At 42.9% G+C, this 14,894-nt stretch overlaps 1 protein-coding gene and 1 long non-coding RNA gene across 2 annotated transcripts in view; both read right to left on the reverse strand.

Moving 5' to 3' along the window:
• The window catches only part of ANKRD12 (ankyrin repeat domain 12), a 63,039-nt gene extending 53,962 nt beyond the window's left edge, over window positions 1-9,077 (reverse strand). The window contains exon 1 of the mRNA XM_061356296.1: window positions 8,858-9,077. The gene's annotated coding sequence lies outside the window, so the exon portion shown is untranslated. The remainder of the gene's footprint in view (window positions 1-8,857) is intronic.
• Window positions 9,078-13,942: 4,865 nt separating this feature from the next.
• On the reverse strand, window positions 13,943-14,874 carry LOC133213805 (uncharacterized). The gene is made up of 2 exons (XR_009725899.1): window positions 14,574-14,874; window positions 13,943-14,519 (listed from the first exon to the last, which is right to left on the reverse strand). It is a non-coding gene; the product is annotated as an uncharacterized LOC133213805 (long non-coding RNA).
• Window positions 14,875-14,894: the final 20 nt, after the last annotated feature.

The raw sequence follows: 14,894 nt of genomic DNA on the forward strand, positions 1-14,894 counted from the left end.
GAAAAGGTATGAAATAAAAGAAGTAGGGATGAATTCTTTCCCAGTTGACTCTTGAGCATCTCCTAGAACACTGAACTATATCCTGACTTTAAAAACAAAAAAAAAAAAAAAGGAGAAAAAAACACTACAGGAATTAATGTGCTTATATAATGTTGTTTAGGGTGAAAAATGTTGACACACATGGCCTAAACTGACAGGTCACACCTGAAAACAGACAAGTGGGGAAGATGGTGCTTTGCAACAGGGATCCCAAAGAAGATTTGATATAAACAGACATCTGAAACAGGGAAGCACTGAATGAGAAGGTACCTGAAGGAACAAAAAGTAAGATGAAATACTATGGTTTCTTCAATTCTATTTTTGAACAGAAATAGTTTTAAAAGTCTGAAATCCTAAATGCTAGTTGGTTGTTAAAGAAAATACACAGAGCTAAGGAACTGTCTTTACAGTAGGTACTCTTTACATCTCAATCATACGGATATTTACATTCAGGATAAAATTTCAGAATACAAGTTCTTCCAGCTTAAGATTTCAGGATAATACACTATTTCACAGAAGCCTTAGTGCTGCAAGCTTGCTTAATCATGAAACATGTGGACTGGATACGTATATAACTAATGAAATTGCAAAACCACAGTCTTAAGTGATTAATAATTTCACAATAGGATTGGAAAAATGGCATTTCTTCCAAAAGCATAAAACAGTAGGACATTTGATATCACAATGGCATCTCAGATTGTGCAAAAACAGCAGAATCTTCATCAATAAGCCCGTATTATCTTGCAAAAAAGGTACATCATTCTATCACCACTTTTTTATCATATTGAGTGCTGCACTCAAAGCATTTAAACTAGTATTTTCTGACAAAACCGATTTAGAATTAAACAGTTTAAATTACCAAAGCTGAAAGTCTGTGGAGCTTATATACAACATAAACCAGGTGCCATTTTTATCAGAGAATGGTTAGGAATTACTTAAAAACAGAAAATGCTTCCTGATTCTGAAAGACTTGCGTTAAAGCTTCTTTTTATGCACATAAGTACACATCCCCTGGTTCAAACTGGGAGGACCAAGATGTAGGAAACAAATGTTAAAGAACAGGATTATGTTCTGACATTAGCAACAAAAAAACAACCAACCAACCAAAAAAGAAAACCAACACTGCCTCTCCCCAAAATCGTGATAAACCTGCCTTCCAGAAGTCTGACGGTGACTTCCACTTCAGTGTGGCACGGATGGCTCCCACAGTGACAAAGGGCACCATTCCTTCCGAACTACTTATACTATTTCTACAGCATTCCCCCATGTGGGCCAGTAAGGAATTGCAACCAGTGCCAGAATTCAAGACATAATCTAAAGACGTTTATCAGTATTGTCTTATTCGAAACTGCACTTCTCTAGTCTCACATTAACCCTTTGTCTTTTCATGCAAGATATTAGCATTATTGTTCTCATATATGGCTGATCATTCTACAAGGAAGCACTGGAAAGAAACAAATAGAACGATGAGGGTACAAATACAACTGGTTGAATAAATAATTGTTTTTCTTCTTGGAAGAATTCTGCGAGATCAAAAATATCATTAATTTTCTTTTCAAAATTTTATCAATAATAAAATAATAGTTTCTGAAGAAATGCTTTTATTAATACTTATGATTTAGCTACTTTTCAGATTTCTCCTTTGGCAGTAGAAAAGAAAGTTGTTTTACTTTCAGTTTCTCACAGGCTTACTCTGAATTGCAGGCACTGGAACGGACTCTCCAATTGAGTTCTAGCACAAACAATGTACAGAGGTCAGACATGTATTTGTCTTTTCTTTCTTAAAACAACAACATCAGAAACTGCAATTTTAGTAAGTGAAATGAAGTGCAAATAAGTCTTATTTATGCAACCAGGTAGTCACTAAAAAAAACCACTGACTTCACTGAGAATAAGCAGCAGAACTTAGTAGAATGCAACACAGCTTTACAAGACTACCACATACAGGCAGTACAAGAAGAATGCATCCTTTGACTCTTAAAAATGAAATTAGGTCAGGAAGAGCACATACACAGCTGAAAGAAGAATAATTCTATTCCACACTATTAAAAAAAAACAAACAGGGAAAAAAAAAGAAAAAAAGAAGTTTGACAGTTTTACAACCTATCAAGCCTTCAGCAGCAGATTCAACAAGGGATCTCAATAAACTAAAATCAGAACTTAACAACATTTTACTCACACTGTTGGGGTTAATTCCAGGTTCAGCTGGTCATGGCTATAAGCAATCTGCTTTAGCTGATACCACTCTGAGCAGGTGGACGGGTGGACCAGACGACCTCCAGGGGTGTTTTCTCATCTCAGCTAGTCTATGACTCTGTTTTACCAATTAGAACTGCAGATGTTCTTTACCTCAGCAACAGCATGTCTACTGGCAGCTCTCTTGCTGATATGTTCAGCATACAAAAAAGTTTAAGCCTTCTATATTCTCTATCAACTTATGCTATGTAGTCAGTACAGAATTTACTCCAACAAAGATCTACAAAGGTGGCTAGAAGAACCTGTGTAGCTTGTGAGTACAGATGTCATATGCAAGTTAAATCATATCATTAAGACATCTGCGTAGAATACAAACATCATAGTCCTACAGAGGGATATACCTACCTGCCAAAATAAACATTTACATAGGAAAACAACCTTTCTTCTTTACTCTGAGAATCAGGCATACTGATACATAAGTTTCCAGAGCTTCTGAAGGGAACTCCCTTTATTCTGGACAGCCTCTCAAAATAATGGAGATTCTTGATCCTATAAAGAAGAAATCTGTTCTGGGAAAGAAATGAGTCGTGCTTGCCCAAGAACCCTGGCTCTTAGGAGCCAAAAACGCTTATTGCAAAATTCATTAGTCCTCCTTTTTAATCTACAAGTTTAAAAACTTGTATGTTCACAGGTGCTTGCTTCCTCTTGAGTCTTTTTTAGGATGAGCTACAGGTTCCAAAGAAGCACCTGCACAGATGTTTATCATAACATCATACTCCCTTTAAGATAAATGGAGAAGTGGAGGTGTAAACTTTTGATTAAAGATGTAACTAAGTAGATTTTAGTTACATCCTAAGTAGATGTAACTATGTAGACCTTTGTCAACTAAGACAGACTATTCCATTATCATAGTGCCTACCAAAAGAAAACTTACAAGCCTTTCTATCAGTACTTTGCCAAACTCAATTGTCAATAGGCTTATCTTGAGTTTAAATTCCTTCTACAGGAATCTACATCCTCTATGGAAACCTTCTAAATATCTGCAAAACAAGACATTCCTAACCTACTGTATACATGATTACTAGAACCTCAGTAATTTCCATTTAAATCTTCATAAGCTAACGATAATTTGCCAACCTAAAACAAAAAAAAAAACAAACAACCCCACAACTTACCTGCAGCACTGCCAGAAGGAACATAATCTTAAAACCATGCAAAGGCCCTTCATGGTCTAAAAACAGATGAATTGCCAACACCTACTTACAGACCTCCAACTTCAGCAGGATTCAGCATGGGTAAACAGTGCACTTCAGTGCTACCATTCATGTGTAAGACCTAAAGCAGCAGGTGCAGGGAAAAATAGGAAGCGTCTGACTAGGCTTACCTACAGGTCCCCAGCTGGATAACAGAGGTTTTTGTCCTGGCTAAACTGTGAAGACATGCAAAATAATTTACGGTCTTTATTGCCACCTCTTGGCCATCACCACATATCACAAAAGTAACAGAATAAAATCGTTTGCCAGTTCCTTTATGGAAATAATTTTTCTTTGGGGGAAAAGAGACTGTGGGGAAACAGATGGAGTGGAAACAGAGAACAGAGAATATCCAGAACACTGTTTGCATACATGTATAACTATTTAGAGCTGTAAAGCTACGAGTAGTGCAATTAACCTTCATTAATGTTTTACTAGTCTGGAGAATCGCACGGACTGGAAAGCAAAGAAGCAGTTATTTTCCAGAAAAAAGACAGTATTCTTTATTTATTGAAAAAAGGTAGGTAATATAGTTGTCAAGACACCTGTCCCTTCTTGAAGTCAGAAGATCAATGGATTAGCATTACCCGCACTAGAAAGAGAACTTTCCATTTTTCCTTTGTAATTAAACTTGTAGTAAGAACCCAGATTAGTAGGTTGCTGAACAGCAGAGCACCACAGAAGGATATTTATCTCATTTAGCATTCTTTGTTACACACAGTCTTGAAGGGAACATAACCAAGAAGGCGGCATTTCCACGAACCAGCTGAGGAAGTTATTTATCAGAGTTTGAAAGGTCTGAAAAGCCAGACACTTTTTAAGTAGGACTAATACAAAAGGCTTTGAAAGAAAAAGGAAACTATTGGAAACGTCTTCACATAAGTAAGCCCATTTTCACTGTCATCAAAGCAATGGGACTTTCTAAGATTTCTACCATGACAATAGTGGAAATGCAAAGTGTTATTTGGTTTCTGTTGCACTTCATACATTCTGAAGCTCAGAGAGGAGAAATAAAGTGCTTTCTAATCTCTGATGTTTTACAGCCTCATAAATGCAAGATACAGAACAAGAAGAAATTTCAATACTCTCCATCTCCACTAGGCTACCAGCAATAGAAAGCACGTGACAGGAGCAAGGAAGAAAATATCACAAGTCTTTCTCTTCAGCGTGCATTTTTACTTTTGTCTCCAATTAGCTCATAATTCTGTTTCTAACATTGCTAATGACTTTTCTTCGTGTAAACCAGTCCTCTTGTGGTATTACTGCTACCTACAGCACTCCAAGTAGCAGCCATGAAACTGAGGAGAGTTCATTCAATATTGCTTCCTAAATATAAAAGTAGTTGCAGAACATATAAAGATGCTTTGTCAGATCCAGGGAGAAACTCAAAATAAGCCAAGGCACAGTTATACTCTCAAGGACTTCAAATCTCTCCTTAAATTAATATTTAGGTTTCATGCAAGGTGGCAATAAAGGTCATCAACTGTACAGCTAAGATACAAAGTATGGCTCCACAAGCTTTGGAGCAACTTTCTAAGACTTCTCTAAGTTCTAGAGTAATGATGAACTGGTAAGAAAAAAAAAGCTAAATATGTTAGCAGGGCTCTGACTTCTGTTGTTCTGTTAATAAAACTATTCCGTGTCATAACACAAAATGCAAGACAGAGCTTGTGCTAATATTTATTTCATACCATCTGTTGCTAGAGTCTAAGTAGAGTCTAATGATGTAGTTAAAAAGATACAGTTTGATTTGAAGACTAAATGACCAACCAAAATTTATACTAATCCATCTGCACTAGAACATAGAAAAGAAGAAACACCAAGCATTCATGCCCAGCCCACCTCTTCACAAGATCAAAAAAATACCAAAAGTTGTTCTGAGTGTGTATATTAACAGTGTGGTAGCAGGTTAATCATTACATACTTTCTGGTCGATAGTTTTTTCCTATTTTACAGAGGACCAACTGTGCTCATCTTTCAGTCAATTTCATCAGCCTAACACTGTCTAAACATGGCAAACCATTCAACATTTGCTTTCATATATCTGCATGCCAAATTTTGAGGAAGATGTTCTAACTCAGCCATTTCTAGGTGCCGTGCCCACACTTCCACTACAAGGATATCCAGGACTTTTCCTCTAGTAAACTTAAAGCTGGCACAGTTTATGGGTTTTGTAGCAGTTCAGACACCTAATGCTGCAAAGAAGCTGCTGTTTGAGACTACGACTGGTGACTTCTAATTTAGTAAACACAGATATTAGATTCTCAATATATTCTTTTAATCCTAAGGTAAGTGGTAACATAGTAGTACCCCCTGCAACTAATGCCAAACATTGAAGCTTCATAAGCACTCGTTCAGCCTGCTTATTAAAAGACCTTTTCCTTAAAGAAGTTAACTTATTGTGCAAGCCTGCTGGAAGAAATCATAAATGAACTTCAGTTTGTTGCACAGAGCTTGCTTTCTTACTCAACATCTGTCCTAAGCTGTGCTGTCTGTAGTATTCAGAGTTCACAAATAATTTTGAGTAATCCTCTGGGTGGGTGAAGAACACACAAAGAGATGGCAGAAATCCTTGTATCTGAAAGACTGAGCTGTCATCTTTGCGAAAGAACCAAAGGCTCTGTGATCAGCTGTCTGCACTCAGTGATTACTAGAGAAAATCTAGAAAATCAGACAAGGAACTCTCATACCATACACCAAAAAAAACTGACAGCACCACAAGAATGCCACTATAGTCCCCTGGGTGCTGAGAAAAACACTGGCACGCCTTGACATTTTACCTTACAAGACATACAGGAAAGTAGAAGTATTAAAAGGGGAGTAGGGGAAGACACAGATGGTCAATGGGTTTATCATTATGTTCCCAATGAAGGATCCTGCTATACCCTCAAACCCTGGAATTTTATTTGAGAAGACAGTTTTCAACCTTGCACAGAAACCTACTAAATTCACATAAGGTGACATTAAAGTTTCCAGATGATAAAGTCACAAGGTTAGCTGAGAGTCTGAATTTCCATCTAAAGAATGAAATTAAGTGAGTGACACCCAACATCTGCACAAGCCTCAAGTAAGAAGCACAGGTGAAATGCCCTGACATCTCACTTCATCTTGAGGATCTTAGAATCATAGAATAGTTAGGGTTGGAAAGGACCTTAAGATCATCAAGTTCCAACCCTCCTGCCATGGGCAGGGACACCTCACACTAACTCATGTCACCCAAGGCTCTGTCCAACCTGGCCTTGAACACTGCCAGGGATAGAGCATACACAACTTCCTTGGGAAACCCATTCCAGTGCCTCACCAACCCTAACAGGAAAGAATTTCTTTCTCATATCCAATCTAAACTTCCCCTGTTTAAGTTTTAACCCATTACCCCTTGTCCTATCACTACAGTCCCTAATGAAGAGTCCATCCCCAGCATCACTATAGGCCCCCTTCAGATACTGGAAGGCTGCTATGAGGTCTCCAAGCAGCCTTCTCTTCTCCAGGCTGAACAACGCCAACTTTCTTGGCCTATCTTCATACAGGAGGTGCTCCAGTCCCCTGATCATCCTCGTGGCCCTCCTCTGGACTTGTTCCAACAGTTCCATGTCCTTCTTAATGTTGAGGACAGCAGAACTGCACACAATACTCCAAGTGAGGCTTCACGAGAGCAGAGGGGCAGGATCACCTCCTTCGACCTGCTGGTCATGCTCCTTTTGATGCAGCCCAGGATACAGTTGGCTTTCTGGGCTGCAAGCGCATACTGTTGGTTCATGTTAAGTTTCTCATTGGATCTATTATCCTGGTGACTATTACCCACTGAACTATTGGAAATGATTACAGTGGAACAAGGAAAGCAAGCACAGGGCCATTAGTTCTTTGCAGCTGCCCAGCACCTGTGGGTAGCTCACCATGTTCCTACCTAGAGTAAGATGTGAGGACAACCAAACTGCTATCAATCTGTATACTGAAAACCATCTAAACCCTTTCTGCTTCGAAACTCGAGAGCAGAAATGCACACCCGTCTCCCGAAATCATGATATGTCAGTAACAGTGAATTATTTTAATAAAAGTTAATGATTTCTTATAGACATGATGATCTCGCCCTTTCCTAGCATTCCAAGATTAAACAATTTTTCCTGGAACATAAGTACATTTGGACCATTCCACATCTGTCTGATAGCTTGTTGTTCCTACAAGAATCATAACTTACTTGTCTTCATTAAAGAACTGCTTTATCCCATGAACTACCTTGTAATTCAGAGGCACAGAATTCAGATTTTCCTCCACATCCCATAGCCCACAGAAGGCAGGCACAGAACACAATGACAGCATCCAGACAATTTCCACAAGACCTCTATCTGACAATAGTGATATTGAACTACTCTTTTTATTTGGGAGTTTAAATAAATAAATAAATAATATCCTTTAATTTCTTGTCAGCTATCCAGCCTGTAACAAACACTAAATAAAAGACTGAATATTAGCAATATTCCTGCAGTCAGGCTAGAACTACATAAAGAACCGTGCAGCTGAGCCTGGCATTCTCTCTTTTCTTGCCCTTCCTTTGTTGCCTAGTGTCACCTGTGCCGCGCGAGTTACAGTGCTCCACACCAGCGGCGGCTGCCTTGCACTGGCACACCAGCCAGCTCAACGTATTCTTCTGCAGAACAGCCGGGCAGCCGCGAGCATGCAACGGAAGCCACCGAGAACGCCTCACCCGCTCGCCTCAGGGTCTCGATCTGACGAGGCCAGGCTACCTCGGCAGGGCGGCACGGAAGAAAGCGGCGGAGCGACTCCAGAGGCTGGAGCGAGCTGCCGAAATTCCCGAAACGGAGACGGGGCGGCGGCACGTATGTGTGTGTGTGAGTGTGTGTGTGTACACCGCCATGCCGCGCTCGGCACCCGCGCCTCGGCCGCCCGTACAGCCCCCACCACCTTCTACACCACCGCCCCGGCCGTGCCTCCCGCCACAACGGCCGCCCCGGCCCCCTGCACCGCTAGCGGGCCCCCCGGGGGACGGCGGGGCAGGGGCTGGGCTGGGCGGGCGAGAGGCGCGGCCGCCAGACAGTGACAGCGGCGGCCATAGCTCCCGCCGCGGCTCTGACAGGCTGACAGCCCAGCGCCGCTGCCCGCCGCCGCCGTGCCCCCCGCGCCCGGCAGCCTGCCCTCCGAACTCAGTAGGGGCGGCGCGGTGCCCGATGCTCGGGAGGGCAAGGCAGCGGCTACACCCCCTGAGGCGGCACGCGGTGAGGGCTCCCCGGGCGCCCCGCAGCCCGCCGTGTGGAGACAAGGGGGCGTCACCCCGCGACACCGCGGCGGCAGGTGGGATCGGACCGCCGCGCAGCGCACCGGGGAGGGTCGGGGAGATGCGTTCCGGTCCTCACCTTCTCTAGGGAGCCGGCGGCGGGACGCGTCCTCCTTCTCCTCCCGCCGCTTACTCAGTCCTCTCTCTGTGGCGGCGGATCCGGCAGGGGAGCGGCCACCGCCCGCCAGCACCGCCGGTGCCCAGGGGCTCGGGCTTAGCCCCGGCTCCGGCCGCTGTGGCTGCCGGGTTTGAAAACACCCCTCCCCTCCCCCGCCCTCCCTCCCTCTCCCCCTGCGCTGCCGTTGCCGCTCCCCTCCCCCTTCCCCAACGTCGGTGCTCGAGCAGGGCTCCGCGGCGCTCTCATTGGCCGCGCCCCGCCCACGTGGCCCTCAGACAGGGCACGGGGCGCGGGCGTTACAACGCTCGGGCAGCCGCTGGGGAGGGGAAGAGCCAACGTCCGTTACGGCACTGCTCTGTTCCCCCGGCCCGCGGAACACGGGTGCGGGCGCGCCCTTCCCCTCCGCCGGACCCCTCTTACGGAGCGCACTCGCTCTGTGCGCACGGGGGATAACGGGCTCGCAGGGTGCCAGTGGCGGGGACTGGGGGGGGGGGGAGTGGGCGCGCGTAAGAGAGTGGCGAGGAACAGGCGGGAGCGGCGCGCACGCGCCGGGGCAGCAGCGCTGTGCTTGGAGGCTGCCGGTGGAACTTTCTGGAAATGGCGGCGGCCCGGGTGCCTCGCGCCTGGTGGAGGGGCAGGGACGGGGCGAGGGCGGAACGCGGAACGGCAGCCGGTCTAAAGCTACTGCCACCACCGTCCCCACCGACCCGCTCTGCCGCCGCGGCCCTGCTGGTCGCTCCCTCCCTCCTCGGGGAGGGGTTTTCTGGCGGCGATGGCGCAGTGAGTTTTAACGGCCGGCGCACTGCGCCTGCGTGGTGGGCGCAGCTTGGCGGCGCATCTGAATGAGGTGGGTGTGGGTATCTGCTGCTTGGGTGGCCGGCGTGAGCGTTCGCAGGCGGTAGGACCAGATCGTTGCGTGCCGCCAAGCTGCAGCGAAAGGTCCCGCAGCCTCTTGGAGCAGCCTCTGGCCGCAGGTGCGTGTGGCGCGGCGCCGGGGGGGCGCTGTCCTTTGGGGCACTCGCGAAAGGGCCGCGGACAAACGAGTCCGCTGTACCTGGGCCTTGTCTGTGCTTTCTGCCGCGCCGCGCTTAGGCAGGGACCTCGTCCGCCCCCGCTCGGCCTTTCGCATCCCGGCGGGTGCAACAGAGCGCTGCAGGGCCGCCTGTGTGGGTGTGCGGGCCCCAGCTCCGCAGAGCCTGCTGTCTGGAGCTCGGGCCCGCTTCCAGGTTTAAGAACAACACAGAATCATAGAATAGTTAGGGTTGAAAAGGACCTTAAGATCTAGTTCCAACTCCCCTGCCATGGATAGGGACACCAAAAGTGTGTAGCTTTTAGGGGTGTCTTGCTTGCGCCAATAAGGCAGACGTCATACAAATGCATCAGAAGGGGTTACAGGAGTAGGCTGACGTTAGTCCTAGTTGCAACTTTGAAAATGGGTCATTCATCTGTACTTGTGAAAGGCTTTGTAACTGCTTATTAATATAGCATTACACGTTAAGACTTAAAAGAATTTAGTCACGTGGTTTGGTACTTGTGTGTTCTGGGTGGGTGTGGGGGGCTAAAGATACATGGGCTGTCTCAGGGGTAATGTTTTGAGAAAGCAACTGGACAAAGCCCTTCTGCTTAGTGGAGTCTTAGTTGCCATGCTCAGTCTGCTACTGGGTTTCTTTCGTCTGTTGTGTAGAAAGCAAGAATTCCTTAGTATTTACTGTGAATGTCAGATGGGTGACTTTGTCAGAAAGATGTTTTTTTAATTAAAAGACTGCTTTGATTAAGGCTATCTATTATGTAGACTTTCTCCACCCATCATTTTCCAGCCTGAGAATGGCATCACAAATCCCAGATATTCCCACACTGCACAACATCTTACTGTTGATCTGCCTAATCTGTTCAGGCAGATTTGTTTCACATGCTTTCAAGAATGTTACTGTAATGTATGATCTGCTGGTGCAGATCACTTGTATGGCAAAGCAACTGCCTTCATGTGATTGTTAGTGTACCAGGAGTTCTGTCAGGTGACCTGGAGCAGGAATTTGGCACCCCTGACTACATCACAAAAGGAGTTGCACTTGCTTCATATTCTTCATGTTAGCTTGATTGCAGAGCTCATCACATGAGATGGCAAGCAGACTGAAGAGTGGACAGGCTAGGGGCTAACAGTGTAAGTGAACTAACAACTATTTACCGAGGAAGAATATTTTTTCTTCTCACAGTACTATACAGGGTTGCCATTGCTGATTCACCCTCTAAAACATAAGAGGCTACAAGTATAGTGTGGTGGTGTAGCACTTCATCCTGATCCTTATGCATTAGCATGAGTAGCATGTGGCTCCAGGATTTCAGTGGGGTAGTAGGTGTTCACAACCAGCAGCTGACAACAGGGAAGGAATCTCATGAGCAACATCTGCAGCAGATGTTAAGATTTAATAATATCTAACTAAAAAACAGGGTTGCTTAAGCCTTAATTGGTCAGTTAAGTGCTAATTGCTCCCCCTACATGGATTTCTTCCCCTTGTCTCCAGAAGCCCATCCTTTTACATACAGCACAGCTGTAAAACGCCTTTGTAGATGCACTGTGTTGGTGGGTGCTGTACTTCCTTTGATCTGCCCTCCATCGTGAAACATCTTGGGTTACCAGCAGTGTGAGTTGCTGGTCTTAACACGAATGTGTGCAGCATTTGGTTGGACTCTGTCATTGCTGAACTCGCGTCTAGGAATTCAGTGACTGAAAATCTCTGATTGTAGTACAAAAGTCTAATAACTTTATCCCAAGAACTTGCAGAATGTCATGCTGGTGAAAGCATACACATGTGCCTTTGGTGGTTAAGCGGCAGGTCAGCCAGTGAATGGCCCAGCTAACACTGCACAGGTGGAAATGAATTTCAGTGCTTCTTCCTATTTAGTGACAGCGTGGTTCCAGGTGACATTTTTCTAGTAGTGTTCAGAGGTGATGGAAACTCTTCATTATGCAACACTGTTGGGTACGTAGTGGAGTCTCCCAGTACTCCAAACTTTCTTCTATCTTCACCAAAGGAGCAACCACCACCCACTGGCTTGGTCCAGTGGTTTCTTTGTGCTTCCATGTTCTAAATCTCTTTTCCTTTCCCAAGACTATTTTTCTTAAAATTTTCTCTATAGTCTTTTAACTGGGGTGGGAAAAAGACTCCTTTTTTTTTTCTTCCACTTTTAGATAATATAGCCCATTAATTCTTTTTTTCCTCATTCCAGAAGAGGGATAAACAAGACCACTAAACCCCACAAAATCAGGCCTGTTACTCCTGTATTACCAGTTTAAAGAATCATAGAATAGTTATAGTTGGAAAGGACCTTAAGATCATCTAGAAGTCATTTTTCACTTAACTGGCCACCCAGTGCTCTTACAGTCCAAGATGCTAACTGGTACATTGAAACTGCAGATTTAGAAGTATTTGACTGGTTAGCTGCCCAGAATTGCTATTAATAACCCTCTGCTGTTGAGGATAATGGAAGTGATGTCTTATTAGTATTTGTTAGCTGAAATATTCAATACTACTAAAAGCAAGTACAGAGTATTACTTGCAGCTATTCAAGACTAGAAAAGAACCTGGATACATTACAATTCTTACACTATTCTGGAACTCTTCCATAACAATCACCATTTTAATCCTTATCACAGTCAGATGTAAGTTATTATGAAAATATTTTTTATATAGTAAACAACCAAAAGTAACAAATATCGTAGAATCTGTATTTCTAGTTGACATGTTTCAAGTTTGCAATGTTCAGATTTCAACAAAAGCTGAAATAACACAAGACAGGGTTTTGGTTTTTTGTTTTTCTTTTCTAGTATTTATCTTAATACAACGATTGCCAAACACTTTTGCTGTGGAAACCAGGACCATAAAGCTTCATGCAGTTGATGAATGAAGTGGGTTTAGATGGGAGAGAATAACGATGGTTATTTGCTTACTTCTCTTCACATATTTCAAAATGCTAGAGCTGCCCTACAGTATTGAATTCAAACAGTGATATATCAGATATATCACACTGTAAGGATAATACCAAATTATCTTTTTCTAGTCAAATGAGTCTCAGACTATGATATGTTACATCAAAATGAGTGACATACCTGTCTGTGGAACACCATTAAGGTGATCTCCAGCAAATGGGAAACCACTGAGGTTCATGTTCTGCTCATGAAACGCATTCAAGATTTTTTGTGTCTAGAGGGAATGAATAAGAGAAAAGTGGAAGGAGGCAACAATTCCTGCTGTCCAGTTTTACGAATGGGAGGAGTCTGGTAGTTGTGTTTTGTTTTGGAATACTTGAAAGTTTCACACTTGGCAGGTCTAAAACTGTTTCTTTTCAACACAATTATGCAATCCCATCAGTTTCAGTTACATACAAAATACTGAATAACTGCAGCACACAGTAGTTCCATAACACATGCAAAGTCCTCATTTATGTTCAGTGTATACTTTGAAAATAGCTGTCTGCTTTCATACTAGATTAGAATATGGTAATCCTGTATGGACAGGAATACAGCTTTGTTGTTATTGAGAAACAGCTTAGTTAGACTGGTATATAAAAATAAGCATCTCTGCATCAAAATGCAGTGTGCTGTCTATCTCATTTTATGTCTCCAGAGAAGTGCCAGCTGCCTAGCCTGCTTCAAGGCATCTGGCTATTAGAAACACTCGAGTGACCTTGAAGAAGAGCATTCATCAACTTTAAATTACAGATAATATTTCAATCCATGCACTATTTTCTCATATGCGCAGTGCTTTATGACATTTAAGATTGGGTTTTTTCATGCTTATTGGGTGACTACTTCACTCATGAGTTACATTTATCGAATTTACTTTTCCATTTGTATGCAATTATTTCACTTTATAAATTTAGTAATGTAGAAGGGAGAACAAGTTTTACATACAGATGATATCCTTACGTATTTTGCTTTCAGAACTACCAACAGTAACACAGTGTTATCAAGGAACTTCAGAGTCTACTGAAACAAAGGTAGGGCATGAACAGACTATAAGAGATAACAAAACTTGGGCAAGGGAAAACAGTTCAGGAAAGAACTGTTAATCAGAGTATCAAACCAAACTAAATATAATACAGAATAAAATATAAATAATACAATTGAGCTCCATCTGCCACATTAATTATAATCATGTAAGTTCCATGGCAGATTTTAGTAGAGGCAGACAAAGTATGGTCTCTGGTAACTGACATGTTCATGTTTCCTCATTTACATTGAAAAGCATGTGCATACATATACATACGCTTGTAAAATCTGTCAAATGCTTTATATACAAGTATCAGTATACAATAATTTTTAAAAAGTTATCTTTGACTTTTTTGTATTAGGAGAAGAACCTCAATTTCGCACAGATTTTGTTCTTGAAAGTAGCAGGTACACAGCAGTAAGGTCAAAGAAAGATCTGTGAACCAGATACCTAGTTTTACATATCACAATTAGCTAAATATTAAACTATTCTAGTATACTCTGTTTTCCCCCCACTCATACCTTGGCTGTATTGAATAAATTTGTACAGGAAATGGTTACTGTTCATTCTTTTTGTAGAGCAGTACTGCTATTTGGTGTGGGTTTTTTTGTTAACATGATAAAAAGATAATTCTCACATTTTCCCTGTTCACTGAATGGTAGTAGGAAACACTAGATTCAAGAAACACTTCTTATGGAACCTACCAGATTTTTTATGCTTGATCACCTTTTTTTTGTTTTGTTTTTAAATTGCAATTAAAAGTAGCAAGCAATGAAGCTCTGCCAGATAATTTCCTTTTGTTTCCTTGTGCATTTGCCAGATGTGCCAGTAATTTAGACAGTTTTGTTGCTTCTTCAAAGAACCTTAGAAAAAGATAAAAATTTTTTTAATGGCAAATCAAATGATGCAGCTATCACCTCTCAGTGACCGTAAGTGGACTCTTTCAGTGAGGCACTTCACAGTCGACAGAACCACTTTTCTTATAACCTAGAATTATGATTATTATA

The sequence above is a fragment of the Neopsephotus bourkii genome, unplaced genomic scaffold (genome assembly GCF_033783945.1).
Source record: "Neopsephotus bourkii isolate Nb327-2 ecotype Australia unplaced genomic scaffold, CSIRO-AGI_Nbou_v1 NB_846, whole genome shotgun sequence".
In the NCBI taxonomy this organism is placed as follows: domain Eukaryota; kingdom Metazoa; phylum Chordata; class Aves; order Psittaciformes; family Psittacidae; genus Neopsephotus; species Neopsephotus bourkii.